Genomic DNA, 14,787 nt, shown 5'->3' with positions numbered 1-14,787 from the left:
TGGCCGCCTTTGCGGTTTGGGGCATGGGGTACCGGGTGCGTGTGTGGAGTGCATGTGCTCGCGTCAGCAGGCGGGCCTTCGTATCTCGGAGCCCGGTGCCCTTCCAAAATATTGGCTCCGGGGCTGGGACTCAAAACTTGCGCCACTGCGGCACACACCCACAAAGCAAGGACTGGAGAGAAGAGGGAATGGGTCAAAAGAATACAGCAAATCGAATAGCAAGAACAAAACCAAAGCAAGTCCTTGTGTGGAAACGTCCCAAGATGGGATTTAAACCTGCCATAGGGAGATGTTTCTGTACGAAGGAAAGTGTGTGGAAGAAAGTGTTTTAAAATCGAGATAGGCGGGGAAGAGGGCAGGAAATATGGGGAGGAGGCGATGGTGTTAAAAGCTGCTTGCGTGCTCTTAGCGCTGCAACAAGGAAACAACCTGAGGAACGTGTGTAGGATTCTAAATAGTGAGCACAACACAGAAGAAGGTAGTGGCGTTTTATGACTAAAGAGACTAGCTCCCTTCCATAAACAAGTGTGATTCAAAACAGGAAAAAAAAAGTACTTGCAGGCACCTTCTGAACTTGGTGAAACAAACTTGCACAATCACAACGGGAATATCAGCCTCAAAGGCTGTCCTTTCGTGTGTGTGTGTGTGTGTGTGTGTGTGTGTGTGTGTGTGTGTGAAGAGAGAGAGAAGCAAGCTGAGCACTGAGCAGCTTGAAACATGAGGGTGGCTGCAAACGCTTCTGAGATGGTGTTAGGACATTTGAAAGGAAGTCGAAATAATAGTATTTGTACGTTTCCCCCTTTCTTGCCTTTGTCTGGTTTCTTGGAGGACACGCGGACGGTGTGCGGGCGGTTCTGACGAACCATGAGATGGACTCGCTAAGATCTAAAGATGCCTTTCCCAGTCTGCTAAATTAAGAACTGCCGCGCGCACTTCACGCGGGCTGAGTCCAGCCGCCACTGCCACCGCGCTGCGCTTGCCAAGCGGCGAGGGAGAGCCTCCGCGAGCGAGGCTCGAGAACTCTGTTCTCAGTCGCCTTTGCACCGGCGGCCCGGCCTTCAGGCAGTGATGTCAGCTTCTGAGAGGTTCCGCGGGCGGAGAGGAGTCCGGGTGGCTAGCCCGGGCCGGGAGCTCGAGCAGCCCTGCACCGCGCGCTCCCTGTGCGCAGCCGCCTTCGCTTCCTTTCGTCGTCCTTCCTCAGCCCCGCCTTCCAACTCCTCCGCTCTCTGGAGGCGCGCGGAGGCGCCGGAGGCGGGGGAGGCTACTGCGGCCCGGACCGTGACCGGTTGTGAACCCTGTCATCAAACACAGATTTCGGGTCATCCCGAATTCCTTTCCTCCTTTTCCCTGCCCCCTATTTTATCCCCTTTGCAGCTTGTACCTTCACTATTCACTGTGAATTTACTTATTTAGCGGCATTTTAGAGAGCAAGTTCGTCAGATGAAATAATAATAGTTACCAGTGTTAAATTTCCGCTGTTTTCTCTCCTCCTGTGGTGATAAGGAAAGGTGCAGGGGGGGGGGAGAGGATGTAATACCATCTTTAAATCCCTTAGCTGCCTACGCCTGCAGCAGAGCAAGCTCCCTAGAGGCCGAAAAGAGTCGTCTTCCCAAAGAAATGGTGCGGTGGGGGAGGGGAGCTGTCGAAGGCTATGGCGCAGGATGGGGAGTCCTTTAACTGAAAGAAGGGACTGGAAATTGGGAGCTGCGGAGAGAAAGGCGCTAGGAGCTGCTGCCGCAGAAGAGAGGCCACTGTGCTCTTTATTATAGGGCTGCGCGGTCACTTCTAGAGACCGACGCGCCAAATTTAGAAGATTCGGAAATAAGACTTTACAAAACAGAAGCCCAGTACGGCTTCCCTTGTGTGTTTGCACTTCTCGTTTTAAGGAATAACACCCTGCTTTCCCGAATTTGAGGCTAATTCGTTGCCCCTAGCTGAGGACAATTATTTCTTTAGCTCTGGGAGAAGGATCATAGCGTACAGTTGGAATGGCTGCACAGGGCGAGAGGAAGGAGACAGGCAGGGCCTGTGGAGGCAACTGGGCCTCGGAACTAACTGACCTTCCCAAGGAAATAACATTCAGAGGGGATCGCAACAAACTGCTTACCTACTTACTGTGTTTTGGTTTGGAGGCAGGTGGGAGATTTTGGGGAAAGGGAGAAGGAGCAAATAATTCTTCCGTTTTGTAAATCTAAGGTTTTATTTTCTTCTCTTTGATGGAAGGCTTCCCTTAGATGACGTTATCAGCGAAGGCAGGGAATTTAACGTTCCTACGCGTGTGAAATACAGGAATGGGAAGTAAACTCAAACCAAGCATAGACACCTTCATTTTGTAGAGTTCAATCATTTGGTAAGGGTTGAAAGAGGTCCCTTTTTATTTTAATAACCCGAATGCGATTCTGATGAACCCACAAGTAATGTAGGGTTTTGACAGTCGGGAGCCCTGGCAGAAGGATTGCAGGTTTCACATTATTTCTTCTCAGTGTTAAAAACTTTACGTTTTTTAGCAAGATAGGAATTACTGATAGCTTCTAGACTGCTGGTAAGGGATTTAGAAAGCAGAACATTCTCCTTTTCTCTATGCAACCAGTCCACAACAGCCTTTGGTTAGGATTTACAAGGTTCTTGGGGAAGGGAGGCACACATACAAGGAGACTTTATATAAACCTCTGGCTTTAAGCTACATTGACGAAGTATGTATGGTTGCCGCGGTTTTTTTGTTAGTGGTAAAGGAAGTTTTTCAGGGGCTGAAAATTTGAAATCTAATTTTCTCGGATAATCTTGCTTCACATGTTTTAAGAAGATGTCATCTGTTTTTTTATTCACGGAAGAAACCACAAACATTAATTAGTCACCTACTGTGCCAGACAATGTGCTAGGCTCCAGGAATACAAAAGAATATGAACAAGTGGCTTGGGCCTCTGTGAACCAAAACACTTACGAATTGATGATACAATGTGATAAAGGCTCTAATTGAGTATAATGGAAGGAGGAATTAATTTTTGCAGAGTTTGAGAAAAGATTCATAGAGAAGGGGTGTCCCTGGCTTTGAAAAATAGGCATTTCTAGGCAATGGCTAGCTAGGAAGTAGACCTGGAAGAGTCTGACAGACTAAAGAAAGAAAAGTGTGGGGGGCCTGATGACCATCAGTGGAGTTTAGAGGTATGTGTTGTAGACATAGGCCACCTTTGAAGATTTTCAAGCAGATATTTAACAACAACAACAAAACAGAGTAAGAAAATTGGGCAGTAGGTAGCACACAATAGGAAAAAGATTTGTTGTTTGTCTTTAAATTAATATTTGAATAAACTAATGCATTGGAATAGAGAGTGGAGGCAAATAAGAAGGTACTGTAACATACAGAAAAGAGGACAAATGAATAAAGAGGGCCTAATGTAAATCAGTAGAACTAAGTAAAAGGAATGCTATGCTAGGGAAGAAAATTTCTTTTGACTCATAATCATCTATCCACTTAATATCTTTATACTGTGCTCATCTCATCTTCCCCATCCAGCCTTCAAAAATTCCCAGTCTTCTACCATTAGAGTAAACTTCTTCAGCCACTTGCACACGTATCCCCACCACACCCCATTTTCCACACACCTCCCTGTATCATCTCTGTGTCCTATGTCACCTCTCTCACCCTTACCCGCTTCGGGGCTAACTCTACCAACGATTAGAGGCATCTAACCTTGGCTTTTTCCTCCCTTTAGGCACTAGTAAAATACCTCTATCTCTATTGGTTTTCCTCTTCTTGTGAGTCCGCCCTCCCTTCTTTCCAGAATTACCTACATAGGTAATTTCTCCACATTTCCATTTTATTTTGTGATTCCCACTAGCCACTTTCTTCCCACTCTCTTCCCCCTTCAGTGATCTTAAAGAAGCTAAAAAGGAGAAAAAAAAAAAAAAGAAAAAGAAAAGAAAGAAAAAAAAGAAAAGAAAAAGAAACCTAAGAGCTTCTATTTCAAACTCATAAATTTGTCAAATTTTCCTCACCAGGAAGATTTCTGGCTGGCTGTGTGTGTCTTTTGCTGTTTTATTTCGAACAAGATTTATAGTGGAATTCCTCAGATTTGCTATGTTTTTTTTTTTTTTAATTTTTTTTATTATGCCTACAAATGTCTGTTTTTCTTTGGATACAACTAAGGATTTTAATATTGTACATTGGGGAGTATTTCTAACTTTTCTGAATTTCTCACCACACACTCCTGAAACATTCTCTGCATCTCATTCTTTCTGATGTGTCCTCTTCCCATGGGTCATTCCTTTTGTTTTCAGTAAAAGTTTCTTACTTTTATCCCCCTCTCCTTTTTGCTTTGTGGATTGTCATGGTGGCTCAAATTTAAATATTTTTAGAGAGTGTCCCCCTTTAAACAAAATCTCCCCCCCACACACACACACAACAGGATTTTAAGGCCTTGTCAAAGCATGTTCAAACCAACATACAGGGTTACTGTATGTCAATCTTCAGAGATAAAAGAACCCTTGTTTTCTACTGCATTCTTAGAAAGTTATTTTTTCATGTGTGGAAAAGGGGTAATTCTCAGATCTCCCGTATCTCCACATGTAATGGAGTTGGCTGAACATCACTGGGAATTGGGGAGGGAAGAAAGAGTATGCCTTAAAAATAGGCAATACATTCTTTCATTAATGACATATGTAAATTATACCTTTGGGAAAAATAAAATATATAAATACCTTTAATTGGATTGACTTTATAGTATAACATTCCAAATTACATGTCATTGTCTGAGCACAGTTCTATAATCTGAAGACTTTATTGATCATTCAGTATCCAGAGTGAAGAAAACTAGGTAAGATGCCTTGATATTCTAGACTGGCTTGCAATGTTTAAATTAATCCAATCCTATTTGAAATGGTGTTATTTTTCAATAGAAGTTTATCGTGAAGGCATAGTCCCGCAAATGTGGTTTTCTTTTGTTAGGAGAAATCATCAAATGACATATATGCCACAATTCCTCAAAATCTATGCCTCATGCAACATTAATTGTAAAGCACAGGTTTATCACAGGAAAAAAATATTTTAGGGTGAAAAGTATCTTTTGAGATTAGGTTACACCAGTGGAAAGACTGCATGCTCATTATCAAAGAGTAAAATAATAATAATAATAATAATAGTCTTTTTCAATTACAGTTTATGAATTAGAAGAGTGACTTGGCAGAAATCATAAATGTTTCTATTATCTTTTGCTCTCTAAAAATCCTCTAAAAATTGATCAAGGATTTAAACTGCCCTTTTAATTGTCTTCAACATATTAACCATCAATTCAGTGTAATAAAATTGGAAACTAAGAGTGACAATGGCTATAGTTGTCATTTCCAGACCAGATCTAAAATACTGAATGTTTTTCCCACCCAATCTTCTCATCATGAATGTGTAGAAATTGAGAAAACAAAAAGAGGCAAGAAAAATCAATCAATCAATAAATAAATAAATCCCGAGAAAGAACTTTCTGTCTTCAATACAAACTATTTTATTAATGTCAGGTATATTTTAGCATAACAATAATTAAATTAATTTATTGGTGGATTTTAATTAAAGTATATGCAAATTCATTTCTTTATTAAATCTTCAAGTGATTAGAATGCAAATCAAGATTTATATTAATATTACAATTCATTTACTGTCATATGAAATGAAAACGAAAAAGTTTCTGCCACATTCTCTTATTTTAATGCTTTAATTTGTACAGTATCCTATATCTTATGTAATTTTAAAGGTAGATCTATTATTTTAGTCTCATAAAAAAAATTGAGTGGAAAAAGAAGCCATGGTTATAACTATTTTTTAATAGGGAAACTGAAAGTCAGGCAAGTAAAATCGGATCTCTAAGGCTTTTCAGTTAGTGAAAAGGTAAGCCTATACAAGATGGTTGGTTTTCAGTCTGCACACCAGGGCTTTCCCCAACACTCTGCCTTGCCTCTCATTTCTTTGAGTGTGTTTGCTCAAACTTCTGAATATAAAAAGAAAAAAAAAAAGGCTTCTTGGATTAAAAAATAAAAATCTCAATAAGTATATTCAAATATATTTAAATAAGTTTATCAGTTAACCGCCTACTTGTGTCATGTTCTTCTATTCATTTTTTTGCACTAACCCTGTACAAATTATATGATAAAATAGCAAGACTGTTGAAATTTAACAGTACACCATCATAGACATTCATACACTTCCTCTGTTTTATTTATAAGAATAATTCAAATTATGAACCATCATAATGACACTCCATAAGGTTTAAGTTTACTTAATGTGGCAAATATTTAGCGTTATAGCCTAATTCATTTTTCTTTTAGAACATCTATATTTATGTACACAATTTATTTTAAGGAATATTTGCCAACAATTTTTAAATAATGTTTTTCTTCTGACATGTCATCTTTGAAGCAGCATGTCTTTGGGAATCTGTTGCATGTAGGTTTATATTATATCAACCAAAAGAACATTAAGCTCCCAATACGCAATTCATTGTGTACTGTTGTCAGGATTATTAACTCCTTATCTGGTGGTTTTCATTACTGGTAGTGAGCGCAGAAGGTTTATTTAAATTGTGTGAACACAAGGCATTTTATAATTTATATTTTATTAGTATCTAGAAAGAGATCTTGAGCAAATAACTTCATTTCCCTGAAGTACAGTTTCCCAAAAGTAAAATGAAGAAATTGTAAATTATTTCAAGGCCCTTTCAAATGAAAAATATATATGTTTTACAAAAAGCAGTAGACTATAAAGCATTGTTTCCTTTTCCGTTGGCTCTGCAAGTATTACCAGTTTAACTGCATTGATTCATTAACCATCAATAACTAAAGACCTATGGCTTGCTAGCATTGTAATACTTTAGATGTGGAGGTTGAACTTGGCTATGAAGGGTAGCCCTTAAAGAAATTTAAGAGAATACCTATTTTGAGAAGTTTGCATTCTTATTGGGCAAAAACAATGAGCAATAACAACAACAAAGTAATATATAGTCACGTTAAATTAAATTCAACAAATATTGAGTGCCAGATGACACATTACAGTACACGAAGAACGGTCCAGGTTTCATAAACTCTGGAAGTGGAAGGGACCAGAAAGTCCTAGTTTAATCCCTTCATTTTACAGATAAGAAAAAAATAAGACTCAGAGATGTAAAATGAGTGATATAGGAGCTCACGTAAGGTATTGAGTGATAGCATTAATTAATTTACTCTGTGATCTTACTTGTCTCCTACTTTGCTCAAATACAAGAACAGTTTCGTACCTTACCAGAACATTATCCAAGACTTGTTTATTTCTTTGTGTATATTAAGCTGGAAAATTACCCAATCTGACTCAGATATAGAAAATGCTATGTTTTCCACACTTTGTTTTGAATTTAGATTATTTTAAAAATCTGTACCGTGCATATTATGTTATAAAACATGAAAAATGAAGTCTTGACATGAAGGCCAAGAGAATAAACCAAAGTATCAATGTGTTAAATTATATGAATATTTTAACTCTTTAAAAATCACTTGAGAAACTCATTTACTTAAGATGACGAGAAATATACATTCCTCGAAGAATGGTTTTATTTTTATAAATGAATATTTAACTAAAGCCTTAAATTTATATTTCCCTGAAGACTTACTTTAATTTAGGAAAGATTTTAAATAAATTTTCTAAACTTTGGTCTGTTTGGTGCATGATCTTATTTACCACATTGAGGAGGTGTATGTGTTAGGGAGTATGCATCAGACAAAGGTAAGCAGACAAGTTATGCCAAAACAAAGCTTTTCTTTATTCTCTGAATAACCTTAAACTAATTTATTTTAATTTGTGGCAAAGAGGAAGGAAAGAAGAAAAAGGGGAAATCAAGTGAAGAACACTGTCAGAGTGTTAGGTGATACAGCCTGGTTTTCAGTTTAATGTGAAATATGCAATCTTTTTGAAACTGCTTAGGCTGGCTTCTCTCTCACTTCTAATACTGGATATTTGAAATACAGTAACTGTTACTTAATAGCTATTTGCTACTTTTACTAGGATCCAAAAACGTCAAAAACGTGTGTGTGTGTGTGTGTGTGTGTGTATGTATATAATTTTTTTCCAAAGAGAGTCTTAATTATGGGTAATAAACACACACAAACACACACAAACTAACAGAATAAAACACGTTGGAACTCTATGGTCATCAGCAGGAATTTCATCGTCTTACTCTTTATACCAGGAAAATATTTGCTTAGTTTAACGTTGATATTTTAGCTTTAAGTCAGGCTCTACAGTTCTTACATCATCACTTGTCTTACAACTTTTCTTAGCCCATGAATTCAATTTTAATACCCAGGATATAAAGCAGTTACAATATATGCTGGTTATTTTATAATAAAATATGATGTGTGCAACACAGGATTAGAATTGCATACAAAAGTAAACAAATATAGAAATATAAGACCAATGCTAAAAAAAAAAAAAGACAAAATATAACTGGATAGCTATAACAGGATTGAAGCATTTTAGAAAGAAATAGAACCAATAAACAATTTCTAATCAATCACATCACTTCTAATGACTTGTTATTTTAAACTTCAATTTCTAGGAAGTTATATCCTATTCCTGTGGGTCTCAAACTTTAATGTGCATACCAGTCATTTGGAAATCTTGTTAAAATGCAGATTCTGATTCAGAAGATTCTAAGTGGGGCCTGAAATTCAGCATTTTGGACAAGTCGCCTAGGATATAGATGCTCTTGCCCTTCAGACCACACTGTGGAGCTAGGGACTAATTTCTCATCTGATAAACAAGCATGAAAAATGTAAAGTCAGCCAAAGATAGCAAATTTTAAAAAAGGATTTGATTTATCTATTTTTCAAAGGATGAATTTTTAAAATTAAAATGACATACAGTTATTGCATTTGGACATTAAAATAGATTTTAAACTTTGGTGTAACTAGAACAGTTGAAATTGTAGTTCAGAATAAAAACCAGTTGCTTGCTCATTTTGTAGTTAAATCTATTTTTCAAGCACTATATACATATATTTCTATCATTTCAGAAAAGAAAACTATTGGCCACATAGTGTCAATAGCTTACCAATATTTTAAAAACATTTTTTTCCAAATTGATCCAAAAAAATCGAGTTTAATATAGTATAAATCCTTGAAGATATTAATTTGTGAAATACTGAAAATAAACATATCAGTTAATCATTCAGATTTCAGAATAAAAAGACCAATTAAATTTTTATTTACCTAATTTGAAAACATTTTTCTTTTCTTTTTAGTCTGACATTTTTGAAGGAAACCACACCAACACCAACAAGAGACTTGGTAGAGGTTATCTTATATTTGCTATCCCCTAAAACTCCCGTCAAAGCAAGAATAAATGGTAAATTAGACACCATGCTGTCTAACTTCTTTCTTCACATATAGACTTTTAGACTACAGTAGAATAGCTATTTAATCTCAGTGAACTTTTCATTTATAATCAGTCTAGTAAATCTTCATAGCTCCATTTTTTTTTTTTATGTGCAATTCATCTTGGTATGGAACCAGTGTCAGATTAAAAAAAAAAAAAAAACAACAACATTGAAAGCAGCTATTGAAATAAGTCAAGTTTAATTATTTAAACTGTTTGTTAGGATGCACAATGTGGTTCTGGCACGGTTAGGGAAACAACTGAAAAAGTTGTCATTTCAAAGCTGACATTCATGTCTTAATTGTGGCATTGAGATTCAGAAGCTACCTCCTTCCCAATGAAACTGTATTAGTCTTTTCTAAACTGATACTTTAATAGCAACAGTAGATTTGGAGGCAACTTGAAGATTCCAGTGAACAAAAGGGCCAATTGGATTAAAACGTTTTTTGTAAGTACTAGATGAACTTGGATGTCTGCCCAAATTGCCTTGGATTTTATTACTTAACATTACTTAAAAATGTTAAGCATAGACTGTTGCAATATGCCCGAGGAGGCATATATAGCAGCCAAAATATCATATATCTTTTTTTTGGATGGGGAAATTCCGAAGTATACAAAAAAGAAAAGAAATATGAAAAACAAAACAAAAAAAACATAAAAAATAACAGACCTCTTCAAATTCTGTTTTCAAAGACTAGAGATGGAAACTCACTCTATAGAAAGTATTTTTATCAGTCATATGAAAATATGTTCATACCTAAAATAATGAGAAAAAATTGAGTTAATTTACAATAACATCAGAACTCAAAAATTATATAAAATTGAATACAATGTAAAAAATCAAATTTTAAGAGTCATAACAACTGGAAAGGAAATTTGAGATTTCTTGGACTAATCTAACAAATATTAGAGATACTAAAAATATTAAACAAAACTGTTAACCTAGAATAACCTAATCCATAGTTATGTATAACTACATAACTATAAATCAATTCTCCTTTTTTTCTGTTTTAGAGGCAATATGAACACATCTTAATAGAATGAGATTTTTTTAAATATTGGAAATATTAAATAGAGGAAAATATTTAACTCGACAAAACTTTAATCATGTCATATAATTTTAGTAAAGATTTTAAAGAGATGGCAGTGAAGGTTGAGCACAATTAGCCAGTAGATAATTCCATATAATGTACATTAAATGTTGAAGTATTTATAATTGCTAATAATATGATAGGATGACAAAAATTAGTAATAGCATTACTAAGGAACTAGGTTGATTATATTCATTAGACAAAAGTTAGAATTCCAAGTTAAGATTAGGTTCTAGGATGAAGATTGACAACGCAAGTGAGCATCATCATTCAAAGAATTGAAAGACGCTCTGAGAACATAATGTATATTATGTATATGACAGCAATTAAATCAACCAAGAACATGCTTTTGTGGTAACTGAAACAACTGAGTTTTTGAAAACAACAACAACAACAACAAAATTTAATTTAAAAAACAAACTAGAATCATCATGAGTCTGTATTAAATCTAAAGAAATTACCTGAAATAGCATTTCTCAGTAACTATGAAAGGCACTTCTATCAGGTTTTAACTGTGTGAATGATTACATTATCATTTTAAAATTGTTTTCATTGCGTCTTAAGGTATTACAGATTTTATCTCATCTAAATCTCATAACAATGCTGTGAAACAGGTACCATACCATTTTGACATGAGGAAAGGAAAGCAGACAAGTTTTTTTTTTCCTTAATAACACATGCTTATTGTCAGAGATAGCACTAGATCTTTTTTCTTATGATTCCCCAAACAATAGTCATTCCATCAGCCAATGTATATACTAAAATTTTGGGCCCACATATTACTGAGGAAAAATTTAACAATGTATTTACTATATTTAATCTTTAAAGAGTTTTGAATTTGTAATAGCTAGTTTAATGCACACTTATTGAATCTTATTAGGCTCAATTAGGTTAATATCCCTGGCCTTAGTAACTTAAAATGCATGATAACATATACAGTGATACAATAGTTATAGTGTATTAAAAAATAAGGCCGTGATCAAATTGAACAAGAGAGAAATACTAGAATGGATACATTGATAAGACTTTTTCAGGAAAAAAAAATAAAACACGATGATTTGGTTCTAGTTTAAAATGGGTTCAGAGACAAGACCCAAATTCCTAAGAGCTTTCTTTCTCTGTGAAGATAAACAATATTTGAGTGAATAGATCTGGAGGGACAGTATTTGGGAGAAACAAAAAAGGAAAACCTATTACAGCTATGAGTTGGCTTAGATACAGAATGTTAAGTAATAAACTAAGGCAGGGGTCCCCAATCCCAGGGCCATAAACTGGTACAGGCTCCATGGCCTGTTAGGAACTAGGCCGCACAGCAGGAGATGAGCAAGCCAAGCTTCATCTATATTTTCAGCTACTCCCCAGAGCTAGCTGATATCACCACCTCAGCTCCACCTCAGATCATCAGGCATTAGATTCTCATTGGAACACCAGTCCCTGGTGTCAAAAAGGTTGGGGACCGCTGAACTAAGGTGAATAGCTCTGGCTAAGTCCTGACAATGCTTGCAACTCAGAACTTCGGGATTTCATTCAGAACTTTGAACTTTGAACGTCAGAACCTTACAACTCAGAACTTTGAATTACATTCCAACATTTCCGTAAGATTTTTGTAATAGTTGTTAACCACGTGGGCTGAATAGTTTTACCCACCGGGAGATGACACTTTGTTTTCCCTTGGAAGAACTAGATTATTAGAAGGTATTACAAAAATATCTTTTGTTGTTAGAGAAGCACACCCTGTTTAGTTTCTTTAATGAATCTCATGAGAACATTAGTAGACTTAAAAATATGAACGATAACACATATTCTGCCAAAGAGCTACTGAATATAAAAAGCAAACGCTATCCTTATTGTAATGTTTCCTTAAAACTGCAATTCTACATAAAATTGGTATTTGTTTGTGAACTTGTATTTTAGAAAAGACTTTATGTGTAATCATCTAACACTCCGAACATTCCTGTGAGTTAGATGGGGCAGATATTTTTATTCTCTTTCTCTTTAGCTGAATGTCTTGCCTAAGGTCATCAAATTAGGAGTAGCTTCAAGTTCTACAAGTTTTTCCCTATATTATATAGATTGGGTCACTGGTTGCAGGTAACTCGTCTTGGGAATTATACAGTGATTTGAATTTTTTTTTAATAAAGGAAAGAGGAGAAAGGAAAAGGAAGTATTTCTTAGATATGGGTTCTAGGTTTGAGTTAACATTTCTCTGCAGAAAAGAATGCAAATTGTTATGAGATTTTCAGGCTTGATAGAACTAGCATTATGCTGAGCTAACTCATAACTAACACTGTTTTGATAAAATACACTTCATTTTTATGCTGTTAGTATTTTCCTTCTGTTCCCATTATTGTTGTCTCCAGATATCCTTGGATTGCTACTTTGCTCATTTTTTTTTTCCTTCATCATTTGGGAAGTTTTGTCTTTGTGAATAACTTGCACTTTTTCTGAAATAATTTAATGAAAACACAAATACTGTTTAAGTGTGAACTGTGATCAGTTTTATCTAGTTCAGATTTATTGTTTGCCAGAAAGTTCCATTCCTTTTGAATTGACTTACCCAAGGTTGCAAAAACTATTTAGTGACAGTCTGGAATAGAATTTAGGCCTCTCTGGCCAGTGTTCTTTTCACTATATCACATTGTCACATCTTTTACCACAGTAAAAGGGCTTATGTAAATAATGCAAAATTAGATATGTAATGGGCATATAGTCTGAAATATTTCAAAGTGCTACAACTATTTTGGATTATATATTTGGGTAGTAAAAACCAAACCAAAGTGCATTAAGTAGCAAAAATGGTGGCTCTTTTTGAACAAATTAAAGACTTATTAACTCATTGACAAATTTTTCTGAATAAAACCTAAATTTTATAAGGCAATAACATATTTTAAGTAATTTACCATCTTGAAGTTTAGATACATCTTCTACATGAGGTTTATATGCTGTTACTTAAACTTTGCTGAAATTTCACTATAATACTCTGACATATTGCAATGTTGATCTGTCTTGAATCCAAAAATTTAATTTGAAGAATTACTATAACAGTTTTATAGTCATCCTCACTTTAATAGCATATCTCTGTTACTTAGAACCCCAAAATACATTAATGTAAAGTTTTAATGTTCTATAAACACTCCAAATTATCCAATTTATGAAACTTATGTTTTCTTAATTACAGAAAATAAAATATTTCTCTTATTTATTTTAAAGATATTTACTCTCCTGCTAAAAATGTCTAACACATTAGGCTTTTAATAGATTAATGGAATAGAGTTGCAAACTTTTGTTTACAAACACACAAAGGTCATGATGTTTTTCAAAATAAAAATTAATAACTTTTGGGTAAATGCAAAGAAATGGTCTAAAAGCGAGCAACCTCAGTTGTATTTTGCTCTAGTTGTTTTTGTTTGAATGACAAGTTATTTTGCATAAATAAGATTATATCTTTTTTCCAAAATTTAAAGAGCTTTCATTATGAACAGATAGCATTTTATCTTCCATAGTTATTGGTCTACATTTTTCACTTTTACCAGAGCTGTACTTTATCTGTTGGAAGTAAAGGTATTCCTTCTGCATACCTTAAATTCTTAAATTCTTTTAAGAAGTAATTTGAATGTCTTTAACTTAATTTGATTTACGGAGGAAATTTCTAGGTATAGATTTTTAAAAATAGCGTGACTATTTTGAAACTACTATATAGATAAATTTTGAAATGGTAGCTATATAGTAAAAAAGGAAACATAGAAGAATCTACTTTCAGAAGCTACTGAAGACAAACAGGTGAAGTTGTAAACTGTTAAAAGACAAAAAGGGGACAAAAACTATTAATATTTTCTTAGCTCTTCTAGAAAAGGATTACTTGATAAGCTGATTCTCAAAACAACACGTTCACAGTAACTGAAAAATCCAGACAATCATTTAACGGAAGATTATGGTTAAACTATAAATGCACATTTACCCATAACAATTATTTTTGCACACTTGATAATCACTATATATATATATAATCACTATTATATATATATATATCTATATATATATAATCACTATTATATATATCTCTCTCTATATATATATTATATATATATTAGTACAAATCAAAAGCTTTATTAATTAGTACAAATCAAAAGATATATATATATTAGTTAGTACAAATCAAAAGCTTCCTTTGTTCTTTAATTATCTTAGATGTCTACACCTGTACCCCTGTGAGGTAGGAGGTATTCTAATTCTCTCCATGTTATAAATATGAAAAGTGAGACTTGCCCAAACTTACACAGATATTAAATAGCCATGTCAGGAATCAAA

Source organism: Pteropus medius, unplaced genomic scaffold, assembly GCF_902729225.1.
Source record: "Pteropus medius unplaced genomic scaffold, Ma_sr-lr_union100, whole genome shotgun sequence".
Classification (NCBI taxonomy): Eukaryota; Metazoa; Chordata; class Mammalia; order Chiroptera; family Pteropodidae; genus Pteropus; species Pteropus medius.
This window is presented reverse-complemented; position numbering follows the sequence as displayed.